This window comes from Gavialis gangeticus, unplaced genomic scaffold, assembly GCF_001723915.1.
Source record: "Gavialis gangeticus isolate Ggan-Ray unplaced genomic scaffold, GavGan_comp1, whole genome shotgun sequence".
Lineage (NCBI taxonomy): Eukaryota > Metazoa > Chordata > Crocodylia > Gavialidae > Gavialis > Gavialis gangeticus.
This window is the reverse complement of record NW_017729020.1, coordinates 2,559,386-2,573,557: the sequence shown is the minus strand read 5'-3', so window position 1 is coordinate 2,573,557 and position 14,172 is coordinate 2,559,386. Positions and strand designations below refer to the sequence as shown.

The following is a 14,172-nucleotide window of genomic DNA, read 5'->3' as shown; positions in this document are numbered from 1 at the left end:
CCCAATTAAAAACAAATGACAAATTCCTTTGTTCCAATATCAAGGCATTTCACATCAAGTTTCATCTCGCCACTAATGTTTCCCGACACATTGTACTCCTGCAAATAGGGTTAATAATGGAATGCCAACAGAGCCTTAATTACAATGGCACAAACTCCCCCATCTTAATGGTCCCCTCCCTCCCTTCCCCCACATTAAAATACGCATTCAGTAACACCTCAATGAGATGGCATTATGCAAAAGAGCTGTCACTGCAAAGCATTTTATTATGCTTTGCCTGATTATGCTAATTCTATCTCTACCAAGCCACTTTGCTTTCTCTCCCCCACTTTGCTTCCCTTTGCAGCAAGCAAAGGGTTTTTATTGAAATAGAGAACATGAAAGTGGTTATGAAACAGAACAAATTAAATGGAACTGTTGCGATCACTCTTCCTTCACAAAGCAGTCTGTAGGTTGCAGTTAAATGGATACAGTAAGTGTGAGATTTACCTTATACACAATCTACTTTTATTTTTGGGCAGCTCCAAACATTATCTTTGAAGGAAGGTGGCAAGTGCTGTATTAAGGGCCCAGATTCCAGCCTGTCCAGAATAACAGGGTTGTATATCCACTGTGCTTGTCATCTGTGAGTGAAATTAGGCTTTGAGTCTGCAATGGATAGATCCTTGTTTATTTTAATGGAATTCTAGGCAGCCATAGAGATCCATATGCTGGACCTACGCCTTCTTTTGATTGCATATGCAAATCTTGCATTTGCATATTCCACTTACTAAGCTGAGCATCTTCAGGATATTTGCACACACAGAAATTCAAGCTGAATGCACATTTATAGTAACCATACATGAAAAATGTAGATGAGCAGTTGCATGCAGACCTTGCATGAAAACAGATGTTCTCTCCCCTCCTGCATGCTAATTTATTTCTCCTTGAAGGCTGAGATTACTAGAACTAAACTTGCCACATGCATCCTGAGAGGTAGGCACTTCAGGGAAGAAGGGCAGAGATGTTGTATGGTTGTGAAAATAGAAAAGTCTATGTGCTTGGCCTATATTTTTGAAAAGGTGCAAGTGATTTCAAGCGTGCTAACTTTCAAGCCCACTAAAAACAAGCTGAGTTTACAAGCGTCATAGCCAAAGTTATGCATAGTTTTAATTGCATTCCTGGGCTAAGTACAGACAGTCAAAAAGCCAGAGGCTGAATTGATTCAATCTTCCCAGGTTAGTCTAAGTTGCCTAGACTGAACTGCTAAGCAAGTGAACAGACATTCACTTTTGATCACAGAAAAGCAGCCACATGCCTGCAATGGCCCAGGCCAGAAGCCAGAGGACACTAGCTCACACCTCGTGAACATCGCGTGCCTCCCGAGGCTGGGGGGCAAGGTGACCACCCGCAGGTGGCAGCAGCAGTTTTCGGCGGTGAGCTCCTGCAGGCAGTGCCAGCGGCAGGGAGGGGGGAGAGTAGCGAGCACTGGCCGGCGATCGGCAACCACCTGCAGACACTGCCAGTGGCCACCGCAGCAGCCAGTCTCAGGGGTGAACGTGCACCTGTGTGTACCCCCCATGCATTGCCAATGGCACACCTCCCTGCTCAGCTGGAGCAGACAACTTGGACCAAGGCTTGCGAGGGCTACACAAAGCATCCTGGGAGTCTGGGGGACCGTGCTTTAACTTGAATCTGAAGGCTGGTGTTAAGCTGAAGCTGAAGACAACATGGTTGAATGGATGCATCTTGCATGAACGACCCTATACTGTATGAATTTTTCTAATCCTCTTTTGAACCTGGTTAATTTTTCAGTCTCCACAACATCTTGTGGCAATGAGTTCCACAATTTATATGCCGTGCGAAGAACAACTTCCTCTCGTTTCAAACTTTCTTTTTAATATTCCCTAGTAACATGTCTAATTTAAATCAGTCCTTGACCACTCACATCATTCAAATCAGCTGAGAGAAGGCTGCTCTCTCTCAAGCCAGCTGAGTACATTCTCATACCGTGCACCAGTTGTGAACATCTGTAGCACAGCCATCCTGTTCCTAGATACACTGGTGCGTACGGGAAGGATTGCTGTGCCACTCGCTCGGCTGTGCCCCTCCATGCCAACAGGATGCTCTTTCTCTTTGCTGGTGAGATCCTCAACTAGATAATTCAGCCCAGATGCTGCAGACAGCAAAAAGTGCCTCAGATAGAAGCAGAGAATCTAGTCCATTGTGGCTATAAATCCCTTTGTTGGATATGAACCTCCGTGTCAGCCTCCAGTAGCGTTTATTACCAGCACACACAATTTTCCCCCAGGAAAGAAGCTTCTTCATTTCCTCCCCTACAGCATGGGAATCTGTACCCATTCCTCACATGGCAACACCAAACACTCCCTCAGCCTTCTCCTTTATTTTTCTCCCCTCACACTCTAAATCTTGTGGGCTTTCAAATCATGACTGCAAAATTAACGATAAACAGTCAGCACCTAATATATATTCACCTCCATGAGGGACTCCCAAATTAGCAAGTCTGATGCCATTAAACATTTAAGCCTTTATTAACTGCTGCATTCTGTGGTCACTGGCTGATAAGTCTGTCATGCTGGGTGCCTGGCGCTCAAATAATTGTGAAGCTAACAAATTTATCTCCTTATTTTGAAAAAGCACTATTGTTTAATGCATGCAGCGAGATCATAAATACATTCTATCTTTTTTAAATAAGCCTCTATATTGCAAGGCAGTCACAGGGAAAGAAAAGTGAATGGTGGGCAACAGTTCTTTGAATTAAAAAAAGGAATTTCAATTCAGTTTCATTCACAACTGCTTTGCACCACCATTTTCACACCCAGGCTCTTCTAGCTCAGATACACAGGAAAAAAACCCTAAATCTTACCGTGGGGCTATTCTGTCCAAAGAGAATTGACCCTGAACCAGTTACTATCACACCGCTCTGTGCAGAACGGCTGCAAAGCCTCTCAGACACACAACACTTGAAAAAGAAACACAGATTGCAGCAAACTGCTCCTTTCTGCTCAAGCATCTCTTCTAGAGATGTAGCTTTCCCCAAGGCTCCTCCACCAGGTTTGAGGCTGAATCAAAACAGTTCATACCTATTCTTCCCAGCCCTAGAAGGTAGCAGGTTCTCCTCTTCCTACCACTGCCTCACCTCATTGTGCCGGACAAGGCTGGCCCTTCCTTGTCTTGAGTGCCTTAAAAGTCCCCTGGCCATGAAGGAAACAGCAACCTGGATTTCCATATGCCCAGCATTATCCCAGGACCATTTCCTTTCTTTCAGTAACTGCCTGTGTCATTCTCAACACTGCTGTCTACTGCACGGTCCCTGGAGAGCGCAGCCAGAGTCAAAGCTCTTCCTTTTAGCTTTATAGGACCGGTAAAATCCATTATAGAAATAAAACCATGTGACTGACATACCCAAACCCAACAGCACACAGGATTAATCATATCATTAATTGCCAGGAGATCAGTACCACGGCCCATTTCATTCAGTATTGTGGTAACTTCCAAATTCTCCTTGGCTGAGATTTTCACAGGGGACTAAGGAATTTAGCCATAATTGGAAATTAGTGATGGCAAATACAAAAGCCGGACTTAAAGCACTTGCCTGAATGATTCCACCTATATAAAAAGCTCTCCTTCCACGGGAGCTGTGCAGCTAATTCCACATGCTCTGTTTTGAAAGTCCAAAGTCGTGCCTTTCAAAATCAAGTCCTAGCAGTTCAGGAAGTCCAACATATAATTCCCAAGAATCCCAAGACATATGTACGAGTACAAGCTGAAAACATAAAAGGGTCAAGATTCCTTGAAAAAAAAAATTGAAAAACTTATGCAAAACTTTCACTGAAGTTTGGCTAAGCTTTTTAATTAAACCCCAGATCAAGCACCCTTCTTGTATAGGTGGAAACATTCAGACAAGTACTTTGAGTCAGGCTTTTATACTTGCCATCACTAATTTCCAGTTTTGATAATTATGAACTTATTATTAACCCACTAGAGGTCTCTGTAAAGCACTTTCTGAATGTCAATGTTTCAACCAACTATTTGTGGCATTTCAATTTTTTACAACATGAAATGTTTTATGAATAAAAATCACCCTGTTTAGGAAGAGACAGTTGAAATGTTATGAATTAGAAGATTCATCAAGATTTCAATTTTTCATTTGAAAAGTTCCTTGTTTTCAGGAAAACTAAGCCCCAGTAAGCAAAAGAACTCAAACTGCATAAATGCTGCTTTGGAAGTTTCCTTTAATAAATGTTGTCTCTCTAAGTAGGTTTCTGATTCTATTCATCATCTCACCCTTGAACTTAGGAGTACTTGAAATCTTGATCTGCATCTGTATTGTGTGGTTTTGGTCATCCTCTAGTTAAAGGGCATGTTGCAAGCTTATTTTCTCTTCCAGTGTGTCATCACCATGGGATACAGTCTTGGCAGATCTCTCTAGACAACTAGCCTGAACATCAGATCTTTTCCTCTCTATGACACAGCACATAAACAAATATATGTAGGAAGAGAAACCTGTTTTCTGGCATTCAGATTAATTTCCCTGGAGGCGAAGTAGGAAAAAAAATGTTTTTCAAAGGCATTCTAAAATGTTTTAGGAAAATATCTGAGTGTCTCAGAAAGAGCCAAGTATGGAGGAAAAAAAGAACTTCTTTGCAATCCTAACTGCATTAAATAGCGTTATATAAATTATGCTTTTAATGGCAATGACTCTTCAGAGGATTCAGTGACACAGGGAAAAACTTAAATTGAACCTGAAGGAACTCCAATAGCAGTGCCCCAAATCAGCGTCTGCGGGGGAGGGCAACATTTTGGCAGGTTTGCCGCAAATTAGCCCCACACCTTCTCCAAGTGCCACTCCTATCCCTTTCTTGTGCCCAATCCACTGCTCTGTTTTCTTCTCCCTGCCCTGTGCTCCTTCCCGAATCTGCTAGTCCACTTTCTGCTTCCTGCCCTGTCTGCTGCTGTACTGTCCATCACCGCCCGGATCTGCCACCTGCCATGCACAGCAGTGGCTGGTGTCTCTTGTGTCAGGCTTACCACAGGTTGGCCACCCCTGTCCTAAACTCTTGCATGGAGATTAGGAAGAGACAGTATTTTGAGGGTGCTAAATGTGGAACTAGGGTATTATCTGCCAGTCTGTTCTGACCATCACCAAGTTAGCATGAGAGCTGGAATAAATGTCGAAGTTCCAAGTTTTAATTCTGACTTTTTGCCACTGAGAGACAGGGGATGAAAGCATACTGCAGAAAACATTCAGCCATCACAGAAGTATGGAGTCTTTGGACACCTATACATAAGCAGCAAGGCTGCTCCAATGTGCTGTAATTCCAGCACGTCAAAGCAGACTCGATTCAATAATTCTGCTGGAGCATGGTAATTACCATGCTCCAGCAGACTCCAACGTCCCTATGCTTAAAGATGGTGGTGGGGGTGATTTAACTAAAGCTTGTTTGATGAGCTTTAATTAAAGCATCCCCACCACTGTTTGTAAGCGTGGGGATTCTAATACACAAGACGTTCCAGTGGCTCTCAGAGTGGGGGGGGAGTGGCACTGAGAGCCACTCTAATTAATGTGCCACTCCCCCGCCCCCCACACGCCTGGAGCATGTATATAAATCCCCTTTAAGTCTGCCGGCCACGTATAAAACCAGTGCCATAATATGTACCACAATTGCAGGGGCCACCTTTTTTTCAAATGTGTGGACCTAATTTTAGGTACCCAAGTGCCATCGTTTCAGAAAGTCTGTAGTCACTTCATTGGATTTTCAAGAACATTTTGGTGGTTAACGCCCATCAATAATGCTTTTGGAAACTCCACTTTGTGCCCTTCAGCATTGGTAGACTGCTAAATAGATCTAGAAATATGGTCCCTTAAATCACTATTTAAGCATGTAAAGCTAGCAACTTGGTTTGCAGAGAGGTTGAACGTGCACATTTCCTGTTGGCACTAGAGGGAGTAGCGGATACTTAGCACCTTAGAAAATCAGACTACATTTATTCAGGTGGCTAATTTTAGGCCCCCAAGTTTGAGGCTGTTGGCCACAGACGTACCTTTTTTAAGCCAACCACTAGAGGGAAGTAGCAGCCATACTCATTGCATTACAAGATGCAGATCACAAGCAAAGACAATGTTTACTGGAACCTCTAAGTGAAACTGCAAAGTTTGACACTGCTATATTCAAATCGCTTTGGGGATTCATACTTACCACAGCACAGTCACCGTGATCAATCCTCTCACTTACAATCACCTCTCATTGCTAAAATCTTGCCTGAGTCACAGCATATGGAAAGCCCATCCCAGCTAACTGGAGGATGGTATTTAGTGGATTTCTGCAAGAAATCTATCTGTGGATTGTCATCTTTCCCCCCACTGCTATAACGGTAGGATAAGTAGGTAATACCACATAAAACAGTGGTAATGATATACAGTGTTTTCAAGTAGTATCCTGAGGCAAGAGACGAGACATCTGCATATTCTGGAATGTATTTTGCCCTATTAAAATAGATTTATACAGTAGTTTCCCCCTTTGCTTAAAAAGACAAGGAATTTTAAATGTTTTCTTAACTAATTTACATTTCATATTCTTATGAACAGATATCCTCCCATCCCTGGAAAAGTAATTAAATCCAGAAGGAGCCCAATTTCATGCAGCCAAGTCTTCCATCTTTCTTTCCTACTTTTTGTTTTAGATTTATTCCAATTTGTCTGACTGTAATCATGGTCTCAAATATTTTTTACGGCCTCCAGCACTGCAGCATCTTGCAAAGTGTGTAGTATTTACCCTCACAATAGCCCCTTCAGGTAGAAAAGTGCTATGACTCCAATTTTAAGATGGGAAGATAAGGCACAGACACACAGGAGGTATGGGGTAGAATAAAGGATTTAACCCCCACCTCCCAGATCCCAGACCAGTTCCCTCATCACTGGACTATCCCACCTCTCCTCATTTCTTGGAATATTTTCAAAGCTAAATGTATGAACTCATAGTTTTCAGAGTCTCTCTCTTCTACGCTCCCCTAAGCAGTTTTGGACGAGCCTTGAAAAAGCAGGTGGAGTCTGATACACAAGCCAAACCACTGGGGTGAATGGGAACTGCTCTCTCCTGTGATGAGGGTGTTAAGTTTTAGGACTCCAACACAAATCATATCAATGGAGCCAAGACATTACGTTTTCCAGCTGAATTCCCTCTTGCACCAATTTTTGTTTGATGCAGGGAATGAAGTAGGATCACAGGGGTGGGCTGCCTGGGAAATGGCTACAGTTTCCCAGTTCTCCACCCTGCATAGCTCCAGAACGAGCGCTGGTAAGTAAAAGGCAATCTCCAAGTTGCTTTAACTTACCTCAGCTGACAACAGCTCTTTAAGGGAAACTATCCCAGCTGAGACTTGTCAGAGCGCATCACTGCAATGACTAACCTCTCTCTGTTCTCTGGCTCACATCTATACCCACATCCTCCTCTATGATATATAGTAGCTTGGCTTCTCCTCATTCTTGGAAATACCTACAAACACTGAGGATGAGTTTTTCAAACACAAATAGCTCAAGTTTGGCAACTGCAAACAGGGGCCTACAATGGGAAATGTCTTCCTACAATAATACTATGCACTGTGCAGTACAACCAGCCCTGCCTATGACACATGCTGACATCAATAGTTCATAGCTTGCTGCCGTTCTCCAGCTTGCTTTGCAACTAAGGGGTTGCTTCAAAGCCCGTCAGAGTCAATAGAGACATCCCCACTGATATCAGTGGACTGTGGATCAGGACTGTAAAATTCCAGTCTTGCAAGCAGTTAACTTGAATTAACGGGAAGTCAAGCAGGAGTGCTCAGAGAGGTCTCTCTCTTGCATACTCACACACAGTTTACTTGTCAGACTTGACTGGTGCCCCAGGTCCACTCCTGAGTCAATGGGGGGGAGGGGGGAGAGAGCGTGATACTCAACAATTGTGTAAAGCAATACTATGTAATACCACAAATATTTACCAATGGATTTACCAATGGATTACTGCATTGTTTTATGCCTTCCTTTTTAATTTTGCCCTCTTTCAAAGAATCAGAAGGTAAATCTACAAAGAAACATTTTATCTCAGTGTTCATTCTTTGCACTGAACGTGCTGCAAAATTTTCTTCAACTGCCAACTGCCTTCACTCTTTACTTAACTGATTACTGTACTTTTGACTAACATGCTGCAGTTTATAAACAAAATTACTGTAATAAATATTTTTTTGAATCCCACAAGCCCACGGTGTCTTTGTTTAACCAGGTCTGTTTCTGGGTCTATGCTTTTATACAAATTATCTCCTTTTTTGAAGACTGCTGGTGTTACAACTCTTAACTTTGAAAAAACCCTGTATGTGATGCCATAAAAAAGCCAGTTGCCAATGTGTGCTAATATGCAGTACCTCAGCAAGGAAAAGAAATGAGACTATAAAGACCAGAATAGAATCAGAATAACTCAAAGCTGCAACTATGTGCTAGTTCTAGGGTCAAGACTTCCTTTTCCAATACTAGTTACACATACTTAAAAAAAAAAACAATCAAAAGAAAACAAAACCATAAATCTCTTTGTCTAAATACTATGCAGCCTGTTTCTTACTGAATGCCCAAGGTACCAGTGTATGTGAGGGTTAAAATGATCAGACTCAATCACAGTCTTAATGTTGACGAAATACGGGGTTTCAGCTTGATCTCAGGATAACAAAGAAAACATGGATGCTGGTCTCTGTATTTCACTGCAAAATAATGCAAAGCATTTTCCTGCTGTCACCTTTAACAGAAAATAACCACTGATGAAATAACGTCGTATTTATTTTATTTATATCATTCACCACGCTGCATTTTGGGGCTCTGTCTTACAGCAGCACAAAGCAGGCTTTAATCATTACAATTCCAATGAAGTGGAGTATTACACAGCCATTAGTGACCACACATGCAGCAAAGCAGAAAAGTGCATATCCTCCACTGAGTTTTAGTAAAGATGCTTTCACAAGAAGGGCCTTGTGGGTAAGGCACTGGACCGGGAGCCGGGAGACCGGACTTTAGTTCCTGGCTCTGGCACAGATGCCCTGCACAAGCTTCAGATCTTCCTGTAGTCACTTAGGGACAGGGTTAAAGGCATCTCATTTCAGCAGACACTTTTACAAATACCTTTAAAAAACCTGGTTCATGTTCTTTTTTTGCAACAATTCATCATTTGTAAAATGGGGATAATTTTGCCTGCCTACTCCTTGCCCATTTAAAGCATAAGCTTATTGGGACAAGAACTATGAGGCTTATTGTAATTCAGTCTGGATCTCAGATAGAGCCTCTAGGTGCCAAAATAATATCAGCAATAGTCCTACGTATAACTCACATGTTGAAGAATAAAACCAGGATCAACACAGATCCTTGAAAAACAAATCTAGTTCTTTTTCAGTAGGGATATATATCACGCTACTGAAGATAAGAAGATTTTGTCTTGCTCTCCACTGATTTTGTAAATGTTCTCCCTTTTGTTAGTATTTTTATAGGAAAATGACAGAAGAAAAAAGAATGCACAATGAAGTTAACAGAAAATGAGGAATGAGAGATAGCTTTAAGAACAGAATGACAGTCTAACCAATATCCATGGTCAGCAATGAAGGATTATGTTTATAATGTGTTTTTAGTTGGAAAATGTGCTAACTGGTTCCCGTAACTTGTTTTTCATTTTAACAGCATAAAAGTTTTCTCATTCATATTGCTGCAACATGGCATGCAAATGGAGATTTATAGTCAAAAGAGATGAGTCCTTACCACACTGCAGCACTGGGTTAAGGGCAGCTCTTAGCAAAACATCTAAAAATTGTCAGCCTTCTTTGCCAAAGTGGGCAAATATAGCCAAAAAAGCATCCTGCTGATATTGCCTGTTATTTCTAAATGAGTATATTTTAACCAGGCTTTTGGGCCATTTATATCATCATCAAATATCTTTCATGCTCAAAAATAAGAATACTGTTTCCAAATGCAATAATCTGCAAGCTTAATGTAGGTTGGCAGGAAGGAATGAGGCAGGAAACAAGACAGGACTCTTGGAAAGAGTTTTGTTGGCTCTTTAGGACCTGATTAAGATAAAGCACTTAAGCACATGCTTAAACTCCTTCCCACTCAGCAATGCTCAATGCCTCATGCTTCACTTCTGCTTCATTTTTTCCAGCATAACTATGTCAGCCAGGTGACCACTTCTTACAAGAGTTATGCTTGTAAAGGACCCGAGATAACAGCTGCTTCCCAAGCATTGCTTACTTCACATAACCAAACTAGAATAAGTCCTACCAATATTAGCAGCCTTATACCAGTATATCTACATCTAGGCTGAAGGAGTTTTGATGCTTTAAATATTTAGACAGAGTTGAAGTCCTGACTTTGAGCCTGGTACTGACAGTCATGTTTAAGTCAACTGGGGCCTTAACCACTCAGGGCACAGACAATTTTCACCCAAACTGGCGACAGTAAGCAGTCTATAGACATGACCAAACCTAAGTGCACCATTGCATAACACTTCAAAAATGGCTGATTGGGTGAAAATCTGAACCTTTATTTCATGAGGGCTCAGATGAAGACATTTCAAAACAGCGTCTTCTGTAACTTCTGCCTGTGCTGCCTGCCAGCCTGTTGCTGTTTTCAGAATGGGAGCAGGGGGGAAAGGAGCAGAGAGAGTTTGGTCTGGGGGTTTTTCAGCCCCAAACTGGAAGTGCAGTGGGTGTACTGGAGTTTCCCCGAGGCAGGGGCTCCAGTACACCTATCCCCCAATACAATTCACCCATCCCACCCTCCATTGCCAGCTGGGGAACCCCTAGAACGTGCTCCATCTGCTCCCTTTTCCCCCTCCCATTCTGAAAACAGGGACAGGCTGGGAGGGAGGAGGGGCCATTGCTAGGGGAAACAGGTTTCATAGTTTCATAGTTTCTAGGGTCGAAAGTGCCTGCTGATCCCCCCTAAGCAGTTTATAACAGGCCACAAGATCCCCCCTCAGCCTTCTCTTTTGAAGGCTGAACAGGTTCAGGTCCTGCACCCTTTCCTCATAGGACCCACCCTGCTGTCCCTTGATCATACGAGTGGCCCTCCTCTGGACCCTCTCGATGCTGTCCACATCCCTCTTAAAGTGCGGCGCCCAGAACTGGACGCAGTACTCCAGCTGCGGCCTGACCAGTGCCGCATAGAGGGGGAGGATCACCTCCTTGGACCTGCTCGAGATGCATCTGTGGATGCACGACAAGGTGCAGTTGGCCTTCCTAGCCGCCTCCCCACATTGCCGACTCATGTTCATCTTGGAGTCAATAATGACTCCCAGATCCTTTTCCACCTCCGTGCTGACAAGAGGGGAGTTCCCCAGCCTGTATGTGTGGTGCCGATTGTTCCTCCCCAGGTGCATCACCTTACACTTGTCTGTGTTAAACCCCATCCTGTTCTCCTCCGCCCATCCTTGTAACCTATCTAGGTCCAACTGTAGCCTGTTGCTCCCCTCTATTGTGCCCACATCCCCCCACATCTTAGTGTCATCAGCAAACTTGAACAGGGTGCTTTGCACCCCCTCATCCAAATCACTGATGAAGATGTTGAACAGGATGGGCCCAAGGACCGAGCCCTGTGGGACCCCACTTCCCATGTCCTTCCAGCATTTGGCTGATGAAGGTGACCAGGCTACTCCATTTAATAATGCAACTCCAGCCCAACACCTGCTGGAGTGGTTTTTGGTACTCTGTTCTCTGAAGCCCCCCTTGTGATTCACAACTGAATGCAAAAATCTAGTCTTTGATTATATGTAAGGTAAGCTTTTTATTCTATTTGCTAATGTAGGTGCCTGCTGTGCTACTTCCTTAATGTCATGTAGGAACACTGTCACATGGAGCAGACTCTGTAACACAGGAGATGTGGTTAAGTGCTCTGCATGTGTGCAAACAGCAAGAAACTCAGTGTTTCATCTTGTGATTATTGGTGTTACAGACCCTGAGGGCCTCAAGAGCTGTTTTAGGAGTGTTAGCCAGCAGCAAGTCCCAAATTCTGACCTAATAAGCGTAATACTTAAGTCACATGAACTCCACGAATCAGTATGAGCTTTAGCACACTAGGTGCACCCCTTCTAGGTTTGGGGTACAGGGCTTACAGTGGCAGCTTCTCAATAGTGAATCTTTTTTCCAGAGCAGTCCATTGCTTAGGAGCCTAAATGGGAGCTAAACCCTTTAAAATATTCGGCTTCAACTGCAGGTGCTGAGCACTTGAGAATCTCTCCAGGTGGTTCAGCTTTTTAGATTTAGTCTTGATTCATTTGCACTGATGCCCCTTTATCAGACCTGGGCTTTATGTTCGTTTGTCAACCTAACAGGGCTATTCTGTGGTAGCAAATTATATGCACATTCTTTTTAAAAGTGCTTGAATCTGCCCTTAAACTTTGACTTTGTGATGATACATTGGAGACAGACACAATAATCCCTTTCAAGGGGTTAGGAGACTTGCTTGGGTTTCCTGGCATCAAGGCAGGTAGAAAACAAACTGTGAAGGAGAGAAGTGCTGAAGAGCACTCAGTTGGCTCGTTGGTCTAGGGGTATGATTCTCAGTTAGGGTGCGAGAGGTCCCGGGTTCAAATCCCGGACGAGCCCAACTTTCCTGCCACGGCAGGGGGTCGGACTATGTGATCTACTCAGCTCCCTTCTGAGAAACTATGAGTGCTTTGGAAAAAGGCATGGTGACAAAAGTATCCCAAAGGGTAGGCAAGGAATCTAAATGTTTATTGTAAGCTTTACATGTGTGTTTACCCCCCTAAAAAAGCTAGTGTTATTACAACCTCATGCTATCAGCCTAGGGAAACTCTCTCTAGCATCAGCTGTTAGAAAAGGGTGAGTTAATGCAACAAGGTACTCCCTGGCTCAAAAAGACATTTTAGGACAATAGATAGCATTTACCCCCATTAGCAGCCTCCACAAAAAATATGGCAGTGTTAGGCTGCTATATACAAAGAAAACAACTGCTCCTTACCCCAAAGCTAAGATATTATTATCTAACGCTGAAATCAAGGCCCAAAATATCCACCGTACCAAAATTACAAGCCTTGATGATCCTGTCCCTCCCTCCTTAAAGGCCAGATGCACAGATCCTATAGCATGCTCTGATGCTATACAAATGCTGGCTATTTCCCACCGAGGCAGAACAGGTCCTAGCAGTGAACATCTCACAAAAATAATGCCTTTGCCAGCAGCTCCCTTTCTCAATGACTTCAAAGGGGTTCAAGCTTCAGCTCCTCTACTGATTGCAGCCGTGGGAGAGAGCTGATCTTTTAGGCGGGCCATTCAAGGCTGTTGAGGTCAAAATAAATACCTGAACTTCACCTGCAAGACAAGCAACCCTTGCCAATTATAGAGAGCCAGTTGTGTATGATTCTGGTTACATAGAACATTTAACTGGCAGCATTACATGCTCTCTTCACTATTAGAAATGTGGGTAAGAAGTAGGGAGGGGAGAACAGGCTAGGCACCTTAAAGATTTCAAGTCAAACCCTCAGTTGGCACGTGTCACTGGAGTTAATAGACCATGCATAGACAAGGTATTCCTCCTTTAGAGTAGAAGTGGATTTTGTATTTCAGTGACTTTCATTTGAATTCACTCTGGTAGGCCAGGACTCCAACAAGGTGAATTATGATTGCAGCTAAGCACCTAACCCATAGAGCAGAATCTAACCCTTTGTTTCTACTTTTTAATACCACCCCCATCACTCACCCAACTCTCCCCTCAACATTTCTATTTCAACTAAACACCATTTTCTAACAGGAAAATGTTTTGTTGTCTCATCTGAAGTAATTTTTGATCAGCCTACATCCCATTTTACAATAGATTCTGCCTTATGCAATAATATATGGTATGCACTAACAAAGAACAGACAACCACAAGCCATCACATACTTCACTGCAACATGTTACATATTGCCAGCGAGCTGTGCTAGAATGAGGCCACGGCATGAATGGAAGCAAAAGTTTGAGGGCCATTGAACACTGCTTATTCAAAATGTATCCCAATTACACAAAGGCCTGGGCTAAATAACTTTGTGCTCATGCACTGTGAGAATTCGGTGTTTAATAACCCTCAAAATTTCTCATTTCTCTGTGGCAAGGTGGATTAACACTGAAAAATGCAAGGTTCTCCACCTTGGGAGGAAAAACCTGCAG

At 43.1% G+C, this 14,172-nt stretch overlaps 1 protein-coding gene and 1 non-coding gene across 2 annotated transcripts in view; one reads left to right on the top strand and one right to left on the bottom strand.

Moving 5' to 3' along the window:
* Nucleotides 1-14,172, bottom strand: part of LRRTM4 (leucine rich repeat transmembrane neuronal 4) — an 860,180-nt gene that overhangs the window by 335,363 nt on the left and 510,645 nt on the right. The gene's annotated exons all lie outside the window — the stretch shown is intronic.
* Nucleotides 12,541-12,612, top strand: TRNAP-AGG. Its single transcript has one exon. It is a non-coding gene; the product is annotated as a tRNA-Pro (tRNA).